We start from the raw sequence: 18,173 nt of genomic DNA, 5'->3' as shown, positions 1-18,173 counted from the left end.
TATACTGAGATTCTTCACCCTCCTTCCATCCCCAGTTATAGTGAGAGTCTTCTCCCTCCTTCCTACCCCAGTTATAGTGAGATTCTTCTCCCTCCTTCCTTCCCCAGTTATAGTGAGATTCTTCTCCCTCCTTCCCCAGTTATAGTGAGATTCTTCTCCCTCATTCCTTCCTCAGTTATAGTGAGATTCTTCTCCCTCCTTCCTTCCTCGGTTATAGTAAGATTCTTCTCCCTCCCTCCTTCCCCAGTTATAGTGAGATTCTTCTCCCTCCTTCCTTCCCCAGTTATAGTGAGATTCTTCTCCCTCCTTACATCCTCAGTTATAGCGAGATTCTTCTCCCTCCCTCCTTCCCCAGTTATATTGAGATTCTTCTCCCTCCTTCCTTCCTCAGTTATAGTGAGATTCTTCTCCCTCCTCCCTTCCCCAGTTATAGTGAGTTTCCTCTCCCTCCTTCCTTCCTCAGTTATAGTGAGATTCTTCTCCCTCCTTCCTTCCTCAGTTATAGTGAGATTCTTCTCCCTCTTCCTTCCCCAGTTATAGTGAGATTCTTCTCCCTCCTCCCTTCCCCAGTTATAGTGAGATTCTGCTCCATCCTTCCTTCCCCAGTTACAGTGAGATTCTTCTCCCGCCTCCCTTCCCCAGTTATACTGAGATTCTTCTCCCTCCTTCCTTCCTCAGTTATAGTGAGATTCTTCTCCCTCCTTCCTTCCTCAGTTATAGTGAGATTCTTCTCCCTCTTCCTTCCCCAGTTATAGTGAGATTCTTCTCCCTCCTTCCTTCCTCAGTTATAGTGAGATTCTTCTCACTCCTCCCTTCCCCAGTTATAGTGAGATTCTTCTCCCACCTTCCTTCCTCATTTATAGTGAGATTCTTCTCCCGCCGTCCTTCCTCAGTTATAGTGAGATTCTTTTCACTCTTCCTTCCGCAGTTATAGTGAGATTCTTCCCCATCCTCCCATCCCCAGTTATAGTGAGATTCTTCTCCCTCCTTCCTTCCCCAGTTACAGTGAGATTCTTCTCCCTCCTTCCTTCCTCAGTTATAGTGAGATTCTTTACCCTCCTTCCTTCCCCAGTTATATTGAGATTCTTCTCCCTCCTTCCTCAGTTATAGTGAGATTCTTCTCCCTCCTTCCTTCCCCAGTTATAGTGAGATTCTTCTCCCTCCTTCCTTCCCCAGTTATAGTGAGATGCTTCTCCCTCCTTCCTTCCCCAGTTATAGTGAGATTCTTCTCCCTCCTTCCTTCCTCAGTTATAGTGAGATTCTTCTCCATCCTTCCTTCCCCAGTCATAGTGAAATTCTTCTCCCTCCTTCCTTCCCCAGTCATAGTGAGATTCTTCTCCCTCCTTCCTTCCCCAGTTATAGTGAGATTCTTCTCCCTCCTTCCTTCCCCAGTTATCGTGAGATTCTTCTCCTTCCTTCCTTCCCCAGTTAGAGTGAGATTCTGCTCCCTCCTTCCTTCCCCAGTTATAGTGAGATTCTTCTCCCTCCTTCCTTCCTCAGTTATAGTGAGATTCTTCTCCCTCCTTCCTTCCCCAGTTACAGTGAGATTCTTCTCCCTCCTTCCTTCCCCAGTTATAGTGAGATTCTTCTCCCTCCTTCCTCAGTTATAGTGAGATTCTTCTCCCTCCTTCCTTCCCCAGTTATAGTGAGATTCTTCTCCCTCCTTCCTTCCCCAGTCATAGTGAGATTGTTCTCCCTCCTTCCTTCCCCAGTTATAGTGAGATTCTTCTCCCTCCTTCCTTCCCCAGTTATAGTGAGATTCTTCTCCCTCCTTCCTTCCCCAGTTACAGTGAGATTCTTCTCCCTCCTTCCTCAGTTATAGTGAGATTCTTCTCCCTCCTTCCTCAGTTATAGTGAGATTCTTCTCCCTCCTTCCTTCCCCAGTTACAGTGAGATTCTTCTCCCTCCTTCCTCAATTACAGTGAGATTCTTCTCCCTCCTTCCTTCCCCAGTTATAGTGAGATTCTTCTCCCTCCTTCCTTCCCCAGTTATAGTGAGATTCTTCTCCCTCCTTCCTTCCCCAGTTATAGTGAGATTCATATCCCTCGTTCCTTCCCCAGTTATAGTGATATTCTTCTCCCTCCTTCCTTCCCCAGTTATAGTGAGATTCTTCTCCCTCCTTCCCCACTTATAGTGAGATTCTTCTCCCTCATTCCTTCCTCAGTTACAGTGAGATTCTTCTCCCTCCTTCCTTCCTCAGTTATAGTGAGATTCTTCTCCCTCCCTCCATCCCCAGTTTTAGTGAGATTCTTCTCCCTCCTTCCTTCCCCAGTTGTAGTGAGATTCTTCTCCCTCCTTCCTTCCTCAGTTATAGTGAGATTCTTCTCCCTCCCTCCTTCCCCAGTTATAGTGAGATTCTTCTCCCTCCTTCCTTCCTCAGTTATAGTGAGGTTTTTCTCCCTCCTTCCTTCCTCAGTTATAGTGAGATTTTTCTCCCTCCTTCCTTCCCCAGTTACAGTGAGATTCTTCTCCCTCTTTCATCACCAGTTATAGTGAGATACTTCTCCCTCCTTCCTTCCCCAGTTACAGTGAGATTCTTCTCCCTCCTTCCTTCCCCAGTTATAGTGAGATTCTTCTCCATCCTTCCTTCCCTAGTTATAGTGAGATTCTTCTCCATCCTTCCTTCCCCAGTTGCAGTGAGATTCTTCTCCCTCCTTCCTTCCTCAGTTATAGTGAGATTCTTCTCCCTCCTTCCATCCCCAGTTATAGTGAGATTCTTCTCCCTCCTTCCTTCCCCAGTTATAGTGAGATAATTCACCCTCCTTCCTTCCCCAGTTATAGTGAGATTCTTCTCCTTCCCTCCTCAGTTACAGTGAGATTCTTCTCCCTCCTTCCCTCCCCAGTTATAGTGAGATTCATCTCCCTCCTTCCTTCCTCAGTTATAGTGAGATTCTTCTCCCTCCTTCCTTCCCCAGTAATAGTGAGATTCTTCTCCCTCCTTCCTCAGTTATAGTGAGATTCTTCTCCCTCCTTCCTTCCCCAGTTATAGTGAGATTCTTCTCCCGCCTTCCTTCCCCAGTTATAGTGAGATACTTCTCCCGCCTTCCTTCCCCAGTTATAGTGACAGTCTTCTCCCTCCTTCCTTCCCCAGTTATAGTGAGATTCTTCTCCCTCCTTCCTTCCCCAGTTATAGAAAGATTCTTCTCCCTCCTTCCTTCCCCAGTTATAGTGAGATTCTTCTCCCTCCTCCCTTCCTCATTTATAGTGAGATTCTTCTCCCTCCTTCCTTCCTCAGTTATAGTGAGATTCTTCTCCCTCTTCCCTTCCCCAGTTATAGTGAGATTCTTCTCCCTCCTTCCTTCCCCAGTTATAGTGAGATTCTTCTCCCTCCTTCCTTTCCCAGTTATAGTGAGATTCTTCTCCCTCCTCCCTTCCTCAGTTATAGTGAGATTCTTCTCCCTCCTTCCTTCCTCAGTTATAGTGAGATTCTTCTCCCTCCTTCCTTCCTCAGTTATAGTGAGATTCTTCTCCCTCCTTCCTTACCCAGTTATAGTAAGATTCTTCTCCCTCCTTCCTGCCCCAGTTATAGTGAGATTCTTCTCCCTCCTTCCTTCCCCAGTGATCGTGAGATTCTTCTCCCTCCTTCCTTCCTCAGTTATAGTGAGATTCTTCTCCCTCCTTCCTTCCCCAGTAATAGTGAGATTCTTCTCCCTCCTTCCTCAGTTATAGTGAGATTCTTCTCCCTCCTTCCTTCCCCAGTTATAGTGAGATTCTTCTCCCTCCTTCCTTCCCCAGTTATAGTGAGATACTTCTCCCGCCTTCCTTCCTCAGTTATAGTGAGATTCTTCTCCCTCCTTCCTTCCCCAGTTATAGTGAAATTCTTCTCCCTCCTTCCTTCCCCAGTTATAGTGAGATTCTTCTCCCTCCTTCCTTCCCCAGTTATAGTGACAGTCTTCTCCCTCCTTCCTTCCCCAGTTATAGTGAGATTCTTCTCCCTCCTTCCTTCCCCAGTTATAGAAAGATTCTTCTCCCTCCTTCCTTCCCCAGTTATAGTGAGGTTCTTCTCCCTCCTTCCTTCCCCAGTTGTAGTGAGATTCTTCTCCCTCCTCCCTTCCTCATTTATAGTGAGATTCTTCTCCCTCCTTCCTTCCTCAGTTATAGTGAGATTCTTCTCCCTCCTCCCTTCCCCAGTTATAGTGAGATTCTTCTCCCTCCTTCCTTCCCCAGTTATAGTGAGATTCTTCTCCCTCCTTCCCTCCCCAGTTATAGCAAGATTCTTCTCCCTCCTTCCTTCCCCAGTTATAGTGAGATTCTTCTCCCTCCTTCCTTCCCCAGTTATAGTGAGATTCTTCTCACTCCTCCCTTCCACATTTATAGTGAGATTCTTCTCCCTCCTTCCTTCCCCAGTTATAGTGAGATAATTCACCCTCCTTCCTTCCCCAGTTATAGTGAGATTCTTCTCCTTCCCTCCTCAGTTACAGTGAGATTCTTCTCCCTCCTTCCCTCCCCAGTTATAGTGAGATTCATCTCCCTCCTTCCTTCCTCAGTTATAGTGAGATTCTTCTCCCTCCTTCCTTCCCCAGTAATAGTGAGATTCTTCTCCCTCCTTCCTCAGTTATAGTGAGATTCTTCTCCCTCCTTCCTTCCCCAGTTATAGTGAGATTCTTCTCCCGCCTTCCTTCCCCAGTTATAGTGAGATACTTCTCCCGCCTTCCTTCCCCAGTTATAGTGACAGTCTTCTCCCTCCTTCCTTCCCCAGTTATAGTGAGATTCTTCTCCCTCCTTCCTTACCCAGTTATAGTAAGATTCTTCTCCCTCCTTCCTGCCCCAGTTATAGTGAGATTCTTCTCCCTCCTTCCTTCCCCAGTGATCGTGAGATTCTTCTCCCTCCTTCCTTCCTCAGTTATAGTGAGATTCTTCTCCCTCCTTCCTTCCCCAGTAATAGTGAGATTCTTCTCCCTCCTTCCTCAGTTATAGTGAGATTCTTCTCCCTCCTTCCTTCCCCAGTTATAGTGAGATTCTTCTCCCTCCTTCCTTCCCCAGTTATAGTGAGATACTTCTCCCGCCTTCCTTCCTCAGTTATAGTGAGATTCTTCTCCCTCCTTCCTTCCCCAGTTATAGTGAAATTCTTCTCCCTCCTTCCTTCCCCAGTTATAGTGAGATTCTTCTCCCTCCTTCCTTCCCCAGTTATAGTGACAGTCTTCTCCCTCCTTCCTTCCCCAGTTATAGTGAGATTCTTCTCCCTCCTTCCTTCCCCAGTTATAGAAAGATTCTTCTCCCTCCTTCCTTCCCCAGTTATAGTGAGGTTCTTCTCCCTCCTTCCTTCCCCAGTTGTAGTGAGATTCTTCTCCCTCCTCCCTTCCTCATTTATAGTGAGATTCTTCTCCCTCCTTCCTTCCTCAGTTATAGTGAGATTCTTCTCCCTCCTCCCTTCCCCAGTTATAGTGAGATTCTTCTCCCTCCTTCCTTCCCCAGTTATAGTGAGATTCTTCTCCCTCCTTCCCTCCCCAGTTATAGAAAGATTCTTCTCCCTCCTTCCTTCCCCAGTTATAGTGAGATTCTTCTCCCTCCTTCCTTCCCCAGTTATAGTGAGATTCTTCTCACTCCTCCCTTCCACATTTATAGTGAGATTCTTCTCCCTCCTTCCTTCCCCAGTTATAGTGAGATAATTCACCCTCCTTCCTTCCCCAGTTATAGTGAGATTCTTCTCCTTCCCTCCTCAGTTACAGTGAGATTCTTCTCACTCCTCCCTTCCACATTTATAGTGAGATTCTTCTCCCTCCTTCCTTCCTCAGTCATAGTGAGATTCTTCTCCCTCCTCCCTTCCCCAGTTATAGTGAGATTCTTCTCCCTCCTTCCTTCCCCAGTTATAGTGAGATTCTTCTCCCTCCTTCCTTCCCCAGTTATAGTGACAGTCTTCTCCCTCCTTCCTTCCCCAGTTATAGTGAGATTCTTCTCCCTCCTTCCTTCCCCAGTTATAGAAAGATTCTTCTCCCTCCTTCCTTCCCCAGTTATAGTGAGAATCTTCTCCCTCCTTCCTTCCCCAGTTATAGTGAGATTCTTCTCCCTCCTCCCTTCCTCATTTATAGTGAGATTCTTCTCCCTCCTTCCTTCCTCAGTTATAGTGAGATTCTTCTCCCTCCTCCCTTCCCCAGTTATAGTGAGATTCTTCTCCCTCCTTCCTTCCCCAGTTATAGTGAGATTCTTCTCCCTCCTTCGTTTCCCAGTTATAGTGAGATTCTTCTCCCTCCTCCCTTCCTCAGTAATACTGAGATTCTTCTCCCTCCTTCCTTCCTCAGTTATAGTGAGATTCTTCTCCCTCCTTTCTTCCCCAGTTATAGTGAGATTCTTCTCCCTCCTTCCTTCCCCAGTTATAGTGAGATTCTTCTCCCTCCTCCCTTCCCCAGTTATAGTGAGATTCTTCTCCCTCCTTCCATCCCCAGTTATAGTGAGATTCTTCTCCCTCCTTCATTCCCCAGTTATAGTGAGATTCTTCTCCCTCCTCCCTTCCATAGTTATAGTGAGATTCTTCTCCCTCCTTCCTTCCTCAGTTATAGTGAGATTCTTCTCCCTCCTTCCTTCCTCAGTTATAGTGAGATTCTACTCCCTCCTTCCTTCCTCTGTTATAGTGAGTATCTTCTCCCTCCTTCCTTCCCCAGTTATAGTGAGATTCTTCTCCCTCCTTCCTTCCTCAGTTATAGTGAGATTTTTCTCCCTCCTTCCTTCCCCAGTTATAGTGAGATTCTTCTCCCTCCTTCCTCAGTTATAGTGAGATTCTTCTCCCTCCTTCCATCCCCAGTTATAGTGAGATTCTTCTCCCTCCTTCCTTCCCCAGTTATACTGAGATACTTCTCCCGCCTTCCTTCCTCAGTGATAGTGAGATTCTTCTCCCTCCTTCCTTCCCCAGTTATAGTGAAATTCTTCTCCCTCCTTCCTTCCCCAGTTATAGTGAGATTCTTCTCCCTCCTTCCTTCCCCAGTTATAGTTACATTCTTCTCCCTCCTTCCTTCCCCAGTTATCGTGAGATTCTTCTCCCTCCTTCCTTCCCCAGTTGTAGTAAGATTCTTCTCACTCCTTCCTTCCCCAGTTATAGTGAGATTCTTCTCCCTCCTTCCTTCCCCAGTTATAGTGAGATTCTTCTCCCTCCTTCCTTCCCCAGTTATAGTGAGATTCTTCTCCCCCCTCCCTTCCCCAGTTATAGTGAGATTCTTCTCCCTCCTTCCTTCCCCAGTTATAGTGAGATTCTTCTCCCTCCTTCATTCCCCAGTTATAGTGAGATTCTTCTCCCTCCTCCCTTCCCCAGTTATAGTGAGATTCTTCTCCCTCCTTCCTTCCTCAGTTATAGTGAGATTCTTCTCCCTCCTTCCTTCGTCAGTTATAGTGAGATTCTTCTCCCTCCTTCCTTCCTCAGTTATAGTGAGATTCTTCTCCATCCTCCCTTCCCCAGTTATAGTAAGGTTCTTCTCCCTCCTTCCTTCCCCAGTTATAGTGAGATTCTTCTCCCTCCTCCCTTCCTCAGTTATAGAGAGATTCTTCTCCCTCCTTCCTTCCCCAGTTATAGTGAGATTCTTCTCCCTCCTTCCTTCCCCAGTTATAGTGAGATTCTTCTCCCTCCTTCCTTCCCCACTTATAGTGAGATTCTTCCATCTCCTTCGCTCCCCAGTTGTTGTGAGATTATTCTCCCTCCTTCCTTCACCAGTTATAGTGAGATTCTTCTCCCTCCTCCCTTCCCCAGTTATAGTGAGATTCTTCTCCCTCCTTCCCCAGTTACAGTGAGATTCTTCTCCCTCCTTCATTCCTCAGTTATTGTGAGATTCTTCTCCCTCCCTCCTTCCCCAGTTATAGTGAGATTCTTCTCCCTCCTTCCTTCCCCAGTTAAAGTGAGATTCTTCTCCCTCCTTCCTTCCTCAGTTATAGTGAGATTCTTCTCCCTCCTTCCTTCCTCAGTTATAGTGAGATTCTTCTCCCTCCTTCCTTCCCCAGTTATAGTGAGATTCTTCTCCCTCCTCCCTTCCCCAGTTACAGTGAGATTCTTCTCCCTCCTTCCTACCCCAATTATAGTGAGATTCTTCTCCCTCCTTCCTTCCCAAGTTATAGTGAGATTCTTCTCCCTCCTTCCTTCCCCAGTTAGAGTAAGATTCTGCTCCCTCCTTCCTTTCCCAGTTATGGTGAGATTCTTCTCCCTCCTCCCTTCCTCAGTTATAGTGAGATTCTTCTCCCTCCTTCGTACCCCAGTTATAGTGAGATTCTTCTCCCTCCTTCCTGCCCCAGTTATAGTGAGATTATTCTCCCTCCTTCCTTCCCCAGTTATCGTGAGATTCTTCTCCCTCCTCCCTTCCCCAGTTATAGTGAGATTCTTCTCCCTCCTTCCTTCCTTAGTTACAGTGAGATTCTTCTCCCTCCTCCCTTCCCCAGTTATAGTGAGATTCTTCTCCCTCCTCCCTTCCCCAGTTATAGTGAGATTCTTCTCCCTCCTTCCTTCCTCAGTTAGAGTGAGATTCTTCTCCCTCCTCCCTTCCCCAGTTATAGTGAGATTCTTCTCCCTCCTTCCTTCCCCAGTTACAGTGAGATTCTTCTCCCTCCTTCCTTCCCCAGTTATAGTGAGATTCTTCTCCCTCCTTCCTCAGTTATAGTGAGATTCTTCTCCCTCCTTCCTTCCCCAGTTAGAGTGAGATTCTTCTCCCTCCTTCCTTCCCCAGTTATAGTGAGATTCTTCTCCCTCCTTCCTTCCCCAGTTAGAGTGAGATTCATCTCCCTCCTTCCTCAGTTATAGTGAGATTCTTCTCCCTCCTTCCTCAGTTATAGAGAGATTCTTCTCCCTCCTTCCTTCCCCAGTTATAGTGAGATTCTTCTCCCTCCTTCCCCAGTTATCGTGAGATTCTTCTCCCTCATTCCTTCCTCAGTTACAGTGAGATTCTTCTCCCTCCTTCCTTCCTCAGTTATAGTGAGATTCTTCTCCCTCCTTCCTTCCCCAGTTATAGTGAGATTCTTCTCCCTCCTTCCTTCCCCAGTTATAGTGAGATTCTTCTCCATCCTTCCTTCCCTAGTTATAGTGAGATTCTTCTCCATCCTTCCTTCCCCAGTTGCAGTGAGATTCTTCTCCCTCCTTCCTTCCTCAGTTATAGTGAGATTCTTCTCCCTCATTCCTTCCCCAGTTATAGTGAGATTCTTCTCCCTCCTTCCTTCCCCAGTTATAGTGAGATACTTCACCCTCCTTCCTTCCCCAGTTATAGTGAGATTCTTCTCCCTCCTTCCTCAGTTATAGTCAGTTTCTTCTCCCTCCTTCCTTCCCCAGTTATAGTGAGATTCTTCTCCCTCCTTCCTTCCCCAGTTATAGTGAGATTCTTCTCCCTCCTTCCTTCCTCAGTTATAGTGAGATTCTACTCCCTCCTTCCCTCCTCAGTTACAGTGAGATTCTTCTCCCTCCTTCCTTCCGCAGTTATAGTGAGATTCTTCTCCCTCCTTCCTTCCTCAGTTATAGTGAGATTCTTCTCCCTCCTTCCTTCCCCAGTAATAGTGAGATTCTTCTCCCTCCTTCCTCAGTAATAGTGAGATTCTTCTCCCTCCTTCCTTCCCCAGTTATAGTGAGATTCTTCTCCCTCCTTCCTTCCCCAGTTGTAGTGAGATACCTCTCCCACCTTCCTTCCTCAGTTATAGTGAGATTCTTCTCCCTCCTTCCTTCCCCAGTTATAGTGAAATTCTTCTCCCTCCTTCCTTCCCCAGTTATAGTGAGATTCTTCTCCCTCCTTCCTTCCCCAGTTACAGTGACATTCTTCTCCCTCCTTCCTTCCCCAGTTATAGTGAGATTCTTCTCCCTCCTTCCTTCCTCAGTTATAGTGAGATTCTACTCCCTCCTTCCCTCCTCAGTTACAGTGAGATTCTTCTCCCTCCTTCCTTCCGCAGTTATAGTGAGATTCTTCTCCCTCCTTCCTTCCTCAGTTATAGTGAGATTCTTCTCCCTCCTTCCTTCCCCAGTAATAGTGAGATTCTTCTCCCTCCTTCCTCAGTAATAGTGAGATTCTTCTCCCTCCTTCCTTCCCCAGTTATAGTGAGATTCTTCTCCCTCCTTCCTTCCCCAGTTGTAGTGAGATACCTCTCCCGCCTTCCTTCCTCAGTTATAGTGAGATTCTTCTCCCTCCTTCCTTCCCCAGTTATAGTGAAATTCTTCTCCCTCCTTCCTTCCCCAGTTATAGTGAGATTCTTCTCCCTCCTTCCTTCCCCAGTTACAGTGACATTCTTCTCCCTCCTTCCTTCCCCAGTTTTGTGAGATTCTTCTCCCTCCTTCCTTCCCCAGTTATAGAAAGATTCTTCTCCCTCCTTCCTTCCCCAGTTATAGTGAGATTCTTCTCCCTCCTTCCTTCCCCAGTTATAGTGAGATTCTTCTCCCTCCTCCCTTCCTCAATTATAGTGAGATTCTTCTCCCTCCTTCCTTCCTCAGTTATAGTGAGATTCTTCTCCCTCCTCCCTTCCCCAGTTATAGTGAGATTCTTCTCCCTCCTTCCTTCCCCAGTTATAGTGAGATTCTTCTCCCTCCTTCCTTTCCCAGTTATAGTGAGATTCTTCTCCCTCCTCCCTTCCTCAGTTATAGTGAGATTCTTCTCCCTCCTTCCTTCCTCAGTTATAGTGAGATTCTTCTCCATCCTTCCTTCCTCCGTTATAGTGAGATTCTTCTCCCTCCTTCCTTACCCAGTTATAGTGAGATTCTTCTCCCTCCTTCCTGCCCCAGTTATAGTGAGATTCTTCTCCCTCCTTCCTTCCCCAGTTATAGTGAGATTCTTCTCCCTCCTCCCTTCCCCAGTTATAGTAAGATTCTTCTCCCTCCTTCCTTCCCCAGTTATAGTGAGATTCTTCTCCCTCCTCCCTTCCCCAGTTATAGTGAGATTCTTCTCCCTCCTTCCTTCACCTGTTATAGTGAGATTCTTCTCCCTCCTTTCTTCCCCAGTTATAGTGAGATTCTTCTCCCTCCTTCCTTCCCCAGTTATAGTGAGATTCTTCTCCCTCCTCCCTTCCCCAGTGATAGTGAGATTCTTCTCCCTCCTTCCATCCCCAGTTATAGTGAGATTCTTCTCCCTCCTTCATTCCCCAGTTATAGTGAGATTCTTCTCCCTCCTCCCTTCCCCAGTTATAGTGAGATTCTTCTCCCTCCTTCCTTCCTCAGTTATAGTGAGATTCTTCTCCCTCCTTCCTTCCTCAGTTATACTGAGATTCTACTCCCTCCTTCCTTCCTCTGTTATAGTGAGATTCTTCTCCCTCCTTCCTTACCCAGTTATAGTGAGATTCTTCTCCCTCCTTCCTGCCCCAGTTATAGTGAGATTCTTCTCCCTCCTTCCCTCCCCAGTTATAGTGAGATTCTTCTCCCTCCTCCCTTCCCCAGTTATAGTAGGATTCTTCTCCCTCCTTCCTTCCCCAGTTATAGTGAGATTCTTCTCCCTCCTCCCTTCCCCAGTTATAGTGAGATTCTTCTCCCTCCTTCCTTCCCCAGTTATAGTGAGATTCTTCTCCCTCCTTTCTTCCCCAGTTATAGTGAGATTCTTCTCCCTCCTTCCTTCCCCAGTTATAGTGAGATTCTTCTCCCTCCTCCCTTCCCCAGTTATAGTGAGATTCTTCTCCCTCCTTCCATCCCCAGTTATAGTGAGATTCTTCTCCCTCCTTCATTCCCCAGTTATAGTGAGATTCTTCTCCCTCCTCCCTTCCCCAGTTATAGTGAGATTCTTCTCCCTCCTTCCTTCCTCAGTTATAGTGAGATTCTTCTCCCTCCTTCCTTCCTCAGTTATAGTGAGATTCTACTCCCTCCTTCCTTCCTCTGTTATAGTGAGATTCTTCTCCCTCCTTCCTTCCCCAGTTATAGTGAGATTCTTCTCCCTCCTTCCTCAGTTATAGTGAGATTCTTCTCCCTCCTTCCTTCCCCAGTTATAGTGAGATTCTTCTCCCTCCTTCCTTCCCCAGTTATAGTGAGATACTTCTCCCGCCTTCCTTCCTCAGTTATAGTGAGATTCTTCTCCCTCCTTCCTTCCCCAGTTACAGTGAAATTCTTCTCCCTCCTTCCTTCCCCAGTTATAGTGAGATTCTTCTCCCTCCTTCCTTCCCCAGTTATAGTTACATTCTTCTCCCTCCTTCCTTCCCCAGTTATCGTGAGATTCTTCTCCCTCCTTCCTTCCCCTGTTATAGTGAGATTCTTCTCCCTCCTTCCTTCCCCAGTTATAGTGAGATTCTTCTCCCCCCTTCATTCCCCAGTTATAGTGAGATTCTTCTCCCTCCTCCCTTCCCCAGTTAGAGTGAGATTCTTCTCCCTCCTTCCTTCCTCAGTTATAGTGAGATTCTTCTCCCTCCTTCCTTCGTCAGTTATAGTGAGATTCTTCTCCCTCCTTCCTTCCTCAGTTATAGTGAGATTCTTCTCCCTCCTCCCTTCCCCAGTTATAGTGAGGTTCTTCTCCCTCCTTCCTTCCCCAGTTATAGTGAGATTCTTCTCCCTCCTCCCTTCCTCAGTTCTCGAGAGATTCTTCTCCCTCCTTCCTTCCCCAGTTATAGTGAGATTCTTCTCCCTCCTTCCTTCCCCAGTTATAGTGAGATTCTTCTCCCTCCTTCCTTCCCCACTTATAGTGATATTCTTCTCCCTCCTTCGCTCCCCAGTTATAGTGAGATTATTCTCCCTCCTTCCTTCCCCAGTTATAGTGAGATTCCTCTCCCTCCTCCCTTCCCCAGTTATAGTGAGATTCTTCTCCCTCCTTCCCCAGTTACAGTGAGATTCTTCTCCCTCCTTCCTTCCTCAGTTATTGTGAGATTCTTCTCCCTCCCTCCTTCCCCAGTTATAGTGAGATTCTTCTCCCTCCTTCCTTCCCCAGTTAAAGTGAGATTCTTCTCCCTCCTTCCTTCCTCAGTTATAGTGAGATTCTTCTCCCTCCTTCCTTCCTCAGTTATAGTGAGATTCTTCTCCCTCCTTCCTTCCCCAGTTATAGTGAGATTCTTCTCCCTCCTTCCTTCCCCAGTTATAATGAGATTCTTCTCCCTCTTTCCCCAGCTATTGTGAGATTCTTCTCCCTCCTCCCTTCCCCAGTTACAGTGAGATTCTTCTCCCTCCTTCCTACCCCAATTATAGTGAGATTCTTCTCCCTCCTTCCTTCCCCAGTTAGAGTAAGATTCTTCTCCCTCCTTCCTTTCCCAGTTATGGTGAGATTCTTCTCCCTCCTTCCTTCCTCAGTTATAGTGAGATTCTTCTCCCTCCTCCCTTCCACAGTTATAGTGAGATTCTTCTCCCTCCTTCCTTCCCCAGTTATAGTGAGATTCTTCTCCCTCCTTCCATTCCCAGTTATAGTGAGATTCTTCTCCCTCCTTCCTTCCTCAGTTATAGTGACATTCTTCTCCCTCCTTCCTTCCTCAGTTATAGTGAGATTCTTCTCCCTCCTTCCTTCCTCAGTTATAGTGAGATTCTTCTCCCTCCTTCGTACCCCAGTTATCGTGAGATTCTTCTCCCTCCTTCCTGCCCCAGTTATAGTGAGATTCTTCTCCCTCCTTCCTTCCCCAGTTATAGTGAGATTCTTCTCCCTCCTCCCTTCCCCAGTTACAGTGAGATTCTTCTCCCTCCTTCCTTCCTTAGTTATAGTGAGATTCTTCTCCCTCCTCCCTTCCCCAGTTATAGTGAGATTCTTCTCCCTCCTTCCTTCCCCAGTTATAGTGAGATTCTTCTCCCTCCTTCCTTCCCCAGTTATACTGAGATTTTTCTCACTCCTTCCTTCCCCAGTTATAGTGAGATTCTTCTCCCTCCTCCCTTCCCCAGTTAGAGTGAGATTCTTCTCCCTCCTTCCTTCCCCAGTTATAGTGAGATTCTTCTCCCTCCTTCATCCCCAGTTATAGTGAGATTCTTCTCCCTCCTTCCTTCCCCAGTTATAGTGAGATTCTTCTCCCTCCTTCCTTCCCCACTTATAGTGAGATTCTTCTCCCTCCTTCGCTCCCCAGTTATAGTGAGATTATTCTCCCTCCTTCCTTCCCCAGTTATAGTGAGATTCTTCTCCCTCCTCCCTTCCCCAGTTATAGTGAGATTCTTCTCCCTCCTTCCCCAGTTATAGTGAGATTCTTCTCCCTCCTCCCTTCCTCAGTTATAGTGAGATTCTTCTCCCTCCATCCTTCCCCAGTTATAGTGAGATTCTTCTCCCTCCTTCCTTCCCCACTTAAAGTGAGATTCTTCTCCCTCCTTCTTTCCTCAGTTATAGTGAGATTCTTCTCCCTCCTTCCTTCCCCAGTTATAGTGAGATTCTTCTCACTCCTTCCTTCCCCAGTTATAATGAGATTCTTCTTCCTCTTTCCCCAGTTATAGTGAGATTCTTCTCCCTCCTCCCTTCCCCAGTTACAGTGAGATTCTTCTCCCTCCTTCCTTCCCCAATTATAGTGAGATTCTCCTCCCTCCTTCCTTCCCCAGTTATAGTAAGATTCTTCTCCCTCCTTCACCAGTTATAGTGAGATTATTCTCCCTCCTTCCTTCTCCAGTTATAGTGAGATTATTCTCCCTCCTTCCTTCTCCAGTTATAGTGAGATTCTTCTCCATCCTTCCTTCCCCAGTTATAGTGAGATTCTTCTCCCTCCTTCCATCCTCAGTTATAGTGAGATTCTTCTGCCTCCCTCCTTCCCCAGTTATAGTGAGATTCTTCTCCCTCCTTCCTTCCCCAGTTATAGTGAGATCCTTCTCCATCCTTCCATCCTCAGTTATAGTGAGATTCTTCTCCCTCCCTCCTTCCCCAGTTATAGTGAGATTCTTCTCCCTCCTCCCTTCCCCAGTTATAGTGAGATTCTTCTCCCTCCTTCCTTCCCCAGTTATAGTGAGATTCCTCTCCCTCCTTCCATCCTCAGTTTTTGTGAGATTCTTCTCCCTCCCTCCTTCCCCAGTTATAGTGAGATTCTTCTCCCTCCTTCCTTCCCCAGTGATAGTGAGATTCTTCTCCATCCTTCCATCCGCAGTTATAGTGAGATTCTTCTCCCTCCCTCCTTCCCCAGTTATAGTGAGATTCTTCTCCCTCCTCCTTTCCCCAGTTATAGTGAGATTCTTCTCCCTCCTTCCTTCCTCAGTTATAGTGAGATTCTTCTCCCTCCTTCCTTCCTCAGTTATACTGAGATTCTTCTCCCTCCTTCCTTCCCCAGTTATAGTGAGATTCTTCTCCCTCTTCCTTCCGCAGTTACAGTGAGATTCTTCTCCCTCCTCTCTTCCCCAGTTATAGTGAGATTCTTCTCCATCCTTCCTTCCCCAGTTACAGTGAGATTCTTCTCCCTCCTTCCTTCCTCAGTTACAGTGAGATTCTTCTCCCTCCTTCCTTCCCCAGTTATAGTGAGATTCTTCTCCCTCCTTCCTTCCCCAGTTACAGTGAGATTCTTCACCCTCCTTCCTTCCCCAGTTGTAGTGAGATTCTTCTCCCTCCTTCCTCAGTTATAGTGAGATTCTTCTCCCTCCTTCCTTCCCCAGTTATAGTGAGATTCTTCTCCCTCCTTCCTTCCCCAGTTATAGTGAGATTCTTCTCCCTCCTTCCTTCCCCAGTTATACTGAGATTTTTCTCACTCCTTCCTTCCCCAGTTATAGTGAGATTCTTCACCCTCCTCCCTTCCCCAGTTAGAGTGAGATTCTTCTCCCTCCTTCCTTCCCCAGTTATAGTGAGATTCTTCTCCCTCCTTCATCCCCAGTTATAGTGAGATTCTTCTCCCTCCTTCCTTCCCCAGTTATAGTGAGATTCTTCTCCCTCCTTCCTTCCCCACTTATAGTGAGATTCTTCTCCCTCCTTCGCTCCCCAGTTAGAGTGAGATTATTCTCCCTCCTTCCTTCCCCAGTTATAGTGAGATTCTTCTCCCTCCTCCCTTCCCCAGTTATAGTGAGATTCTTCTCCCTCCTTCCCCAGTTATAGTGAGATTCTTCTCCCTCCTCCCTTCCTCAGTTATAGTGAGATTCTTCTCCCTCCATCCTTCCCCAGTTATAGTGAGATTCTTCTCCCTCCTTCCTTCCCCACTTAAAGTGAGATTCTTCTCCCTCCTTCCTTCCTCAGTTATAGTGAGATTCTTCTCCCTCCTTCTTTCCTCAGTTATAGTGAGATTCTTCTCCCTCCTTCCTTCCCCAGTTATAGTGAGATTCTTCTCACTCCTTCCTTCCCCAGTTATAATGAGATTCTTCTTCCTCTTTCCCCAGTTATAGTGAGATTCTTCTCCCTCCTCCCTTCCCCAGTTACAGTGAGATTCTTCTCCCTCCTTCCTTCCCCAATTATAGTGAGATTCTTCTCCCTCCTTCCTTCCCCAGTTATAGTGAGATTCTTCTCCCTCCTTCACCAGTTATAGTGAGATTATTCTCCCTCCTTCCTTCTCCAGTTATAGTGAGATTATTCTCCCTCCTTCCTTCTCCAGTTATAGTGAGATTCTTCTCCCTCCTTCCTTCCCCAGTTATAGTGAGATTCTTCTCCCTCCTTCCATCCTCAGTTATAGTGAGATTCTTCTGCCTCCCTCCTTCCCCAGTTATAGTGAGATTCTTCTCCCTCCTTCCTTCCCCAGTTATAGTGAGATTCTTCTCCATCCTTCCATCCTCAGTTAGAGTGAGATTCTTCTCCCTCCCTCCTTCCCCAGTTATAGTGAGATTCTTCTCCCTCCTCCCTTCCCCAGTTATAGTGAGATTCTTCTCCCTCCTTCCTTCCCCAGTTATAGTGAGATTCCTCTCCCTCCTTCCATCCTCAGTTTTTGTGAGATTCTTCTCCCTCCCTCCTTCCCCAGTTATAGTGAGATTCTTCTCCCTCCTTCCTTCCCCAGTGATAGTGAGATTCTTCTCCATCCTTCCATCCGCAGTTATAGTGAGATTCTTCTCCCTCCCTCCTTCCCCAGTTATAGTGAGATTCTTCTCCCTCCTCCTTTCCCCAGTTATAGTGAGATTCTTCTCCCTCCTTCCTTCCTCAGTTATAGTGAGATTCTTCTCCCTCCTTCCTTCCTCAGTTATACTGAGATTCTTCTCCCTCCTTCCTTCCCCAGTTATAGTGAGATTCTTCTCCCTCTTCCTTCCCCAGTTATAGTGAGATTCTTCTCCCTCCTCTCTTCCCCAGTTATAGTGAGATTCTTCTCCATCCTTCCTTCCCCAGTTACAGTGAGATTCTTCTCCCTCCTTCCTTCCTCAGTTACAGTGAGATTCTTCTCCCTCCTTCCTTCCCCAGTTATAGTGAGATTTTTCTCCCTCCTTCCTTCCCCAGTTACAGTGAGATTCTTCACCCTCCTTCCTTCCCCAGTTGTAGTGAGATTCTTCTCCCTCCTTCCTCAGTTATAGTGAGATTCTTCTCCCTCCTTCCTTCCCCAGTTATAGTGAGATTCTTCTCCCTCCTTCCTTCCCCAGTTATAGTGAGATTCTTCTCCCTCCTTCCTTCCCCAGTTATAGTGAGATTCTTCTCCCTCCTTCCTTCCTCAGTTATAGTGAGATTCTTCTCCCTCCTTCCTTCCTCAGTTATAGTGAGATTCTTCTCCCTCCTTCCTTCCCCAGTTATAGTGAGATTCCTCTCCCTCCTTCCTTTCTCAGTTATACTGAGATTCTTCTCCCTCCTTCCTTCCCCAGTTATAGTGTGATTCTTCTCCCTCCTTCCTCAGTTATAGTGAGATTCTTCTCCCTCCTTCCTTCCCCAGTTATAGTGAGATTCTTCTCCCTCCTTCCTTCCCCAGTTATAGTGAGATTCTTCTCCCTCCTTCCTTCCTCAGTTATAGTGAGATTCTTCTCCCTCCTTCCTTCCCCAGTTATACTGAGATTTTTCTCACTCCTTCCTTCCCCAGTTATAGTGAGATTCTTCACCCTCCTCCCTTCCCCAGTTAGAGTGAGATTCTTCTCCCTCCTTCCTTCCCCAGTTATAGTGAGATTCTTCTCCCTCCTTCATCCCCAGTTATAGTGAGATTCTTCTCCCTCCTTCCTTCCCCAGTTATAGTGAGATTATTCTCCCTCCTTCCTTCCCCAGTTATAGTGAGATTCTTCTCCCTCCTCCCTTCCCCAGTTATAGTGAGATTCTTCTCCCTCCTTCCCCAGTTATAGTGAGATTCTTCTCCCTCCTCCCTTCCTCAGTTATAGTGAGATTCTTCTCCCTCCATCCTTCCCCAGTTATAGTGAGATTCTTCTCCCTCCTTCCTTCCCCACTTAAAGTGAGATTCTTCTCCCTCCTTCCTTCCTCAGTTATAGTGAGATTCTTCTCCCTCCTTCTTTCCTCAGTTATAGTGAGATTCTTCTCCCTCCTTCCTTCCCCAGTTAT

This window comes from Somniosus microcephalus, chromosome 10, assembly GCF_052327205.1.
Source record: "Somniosus microcephalus isolate GS21.2 chromosome 10, FLI_Smic_1.0, whole genome shotgun sequence".
NCBI lineage: Eukaryota > Metazoa > Chordata > Chondrichthyes > Squaliformes > Somniosidae > Somniosus > Somniosus microcephalus.
The sequence above is the reverse complement of the archived record's forward strand: the minus strand, read 5'-3'. Positions refer to the sequence as shown.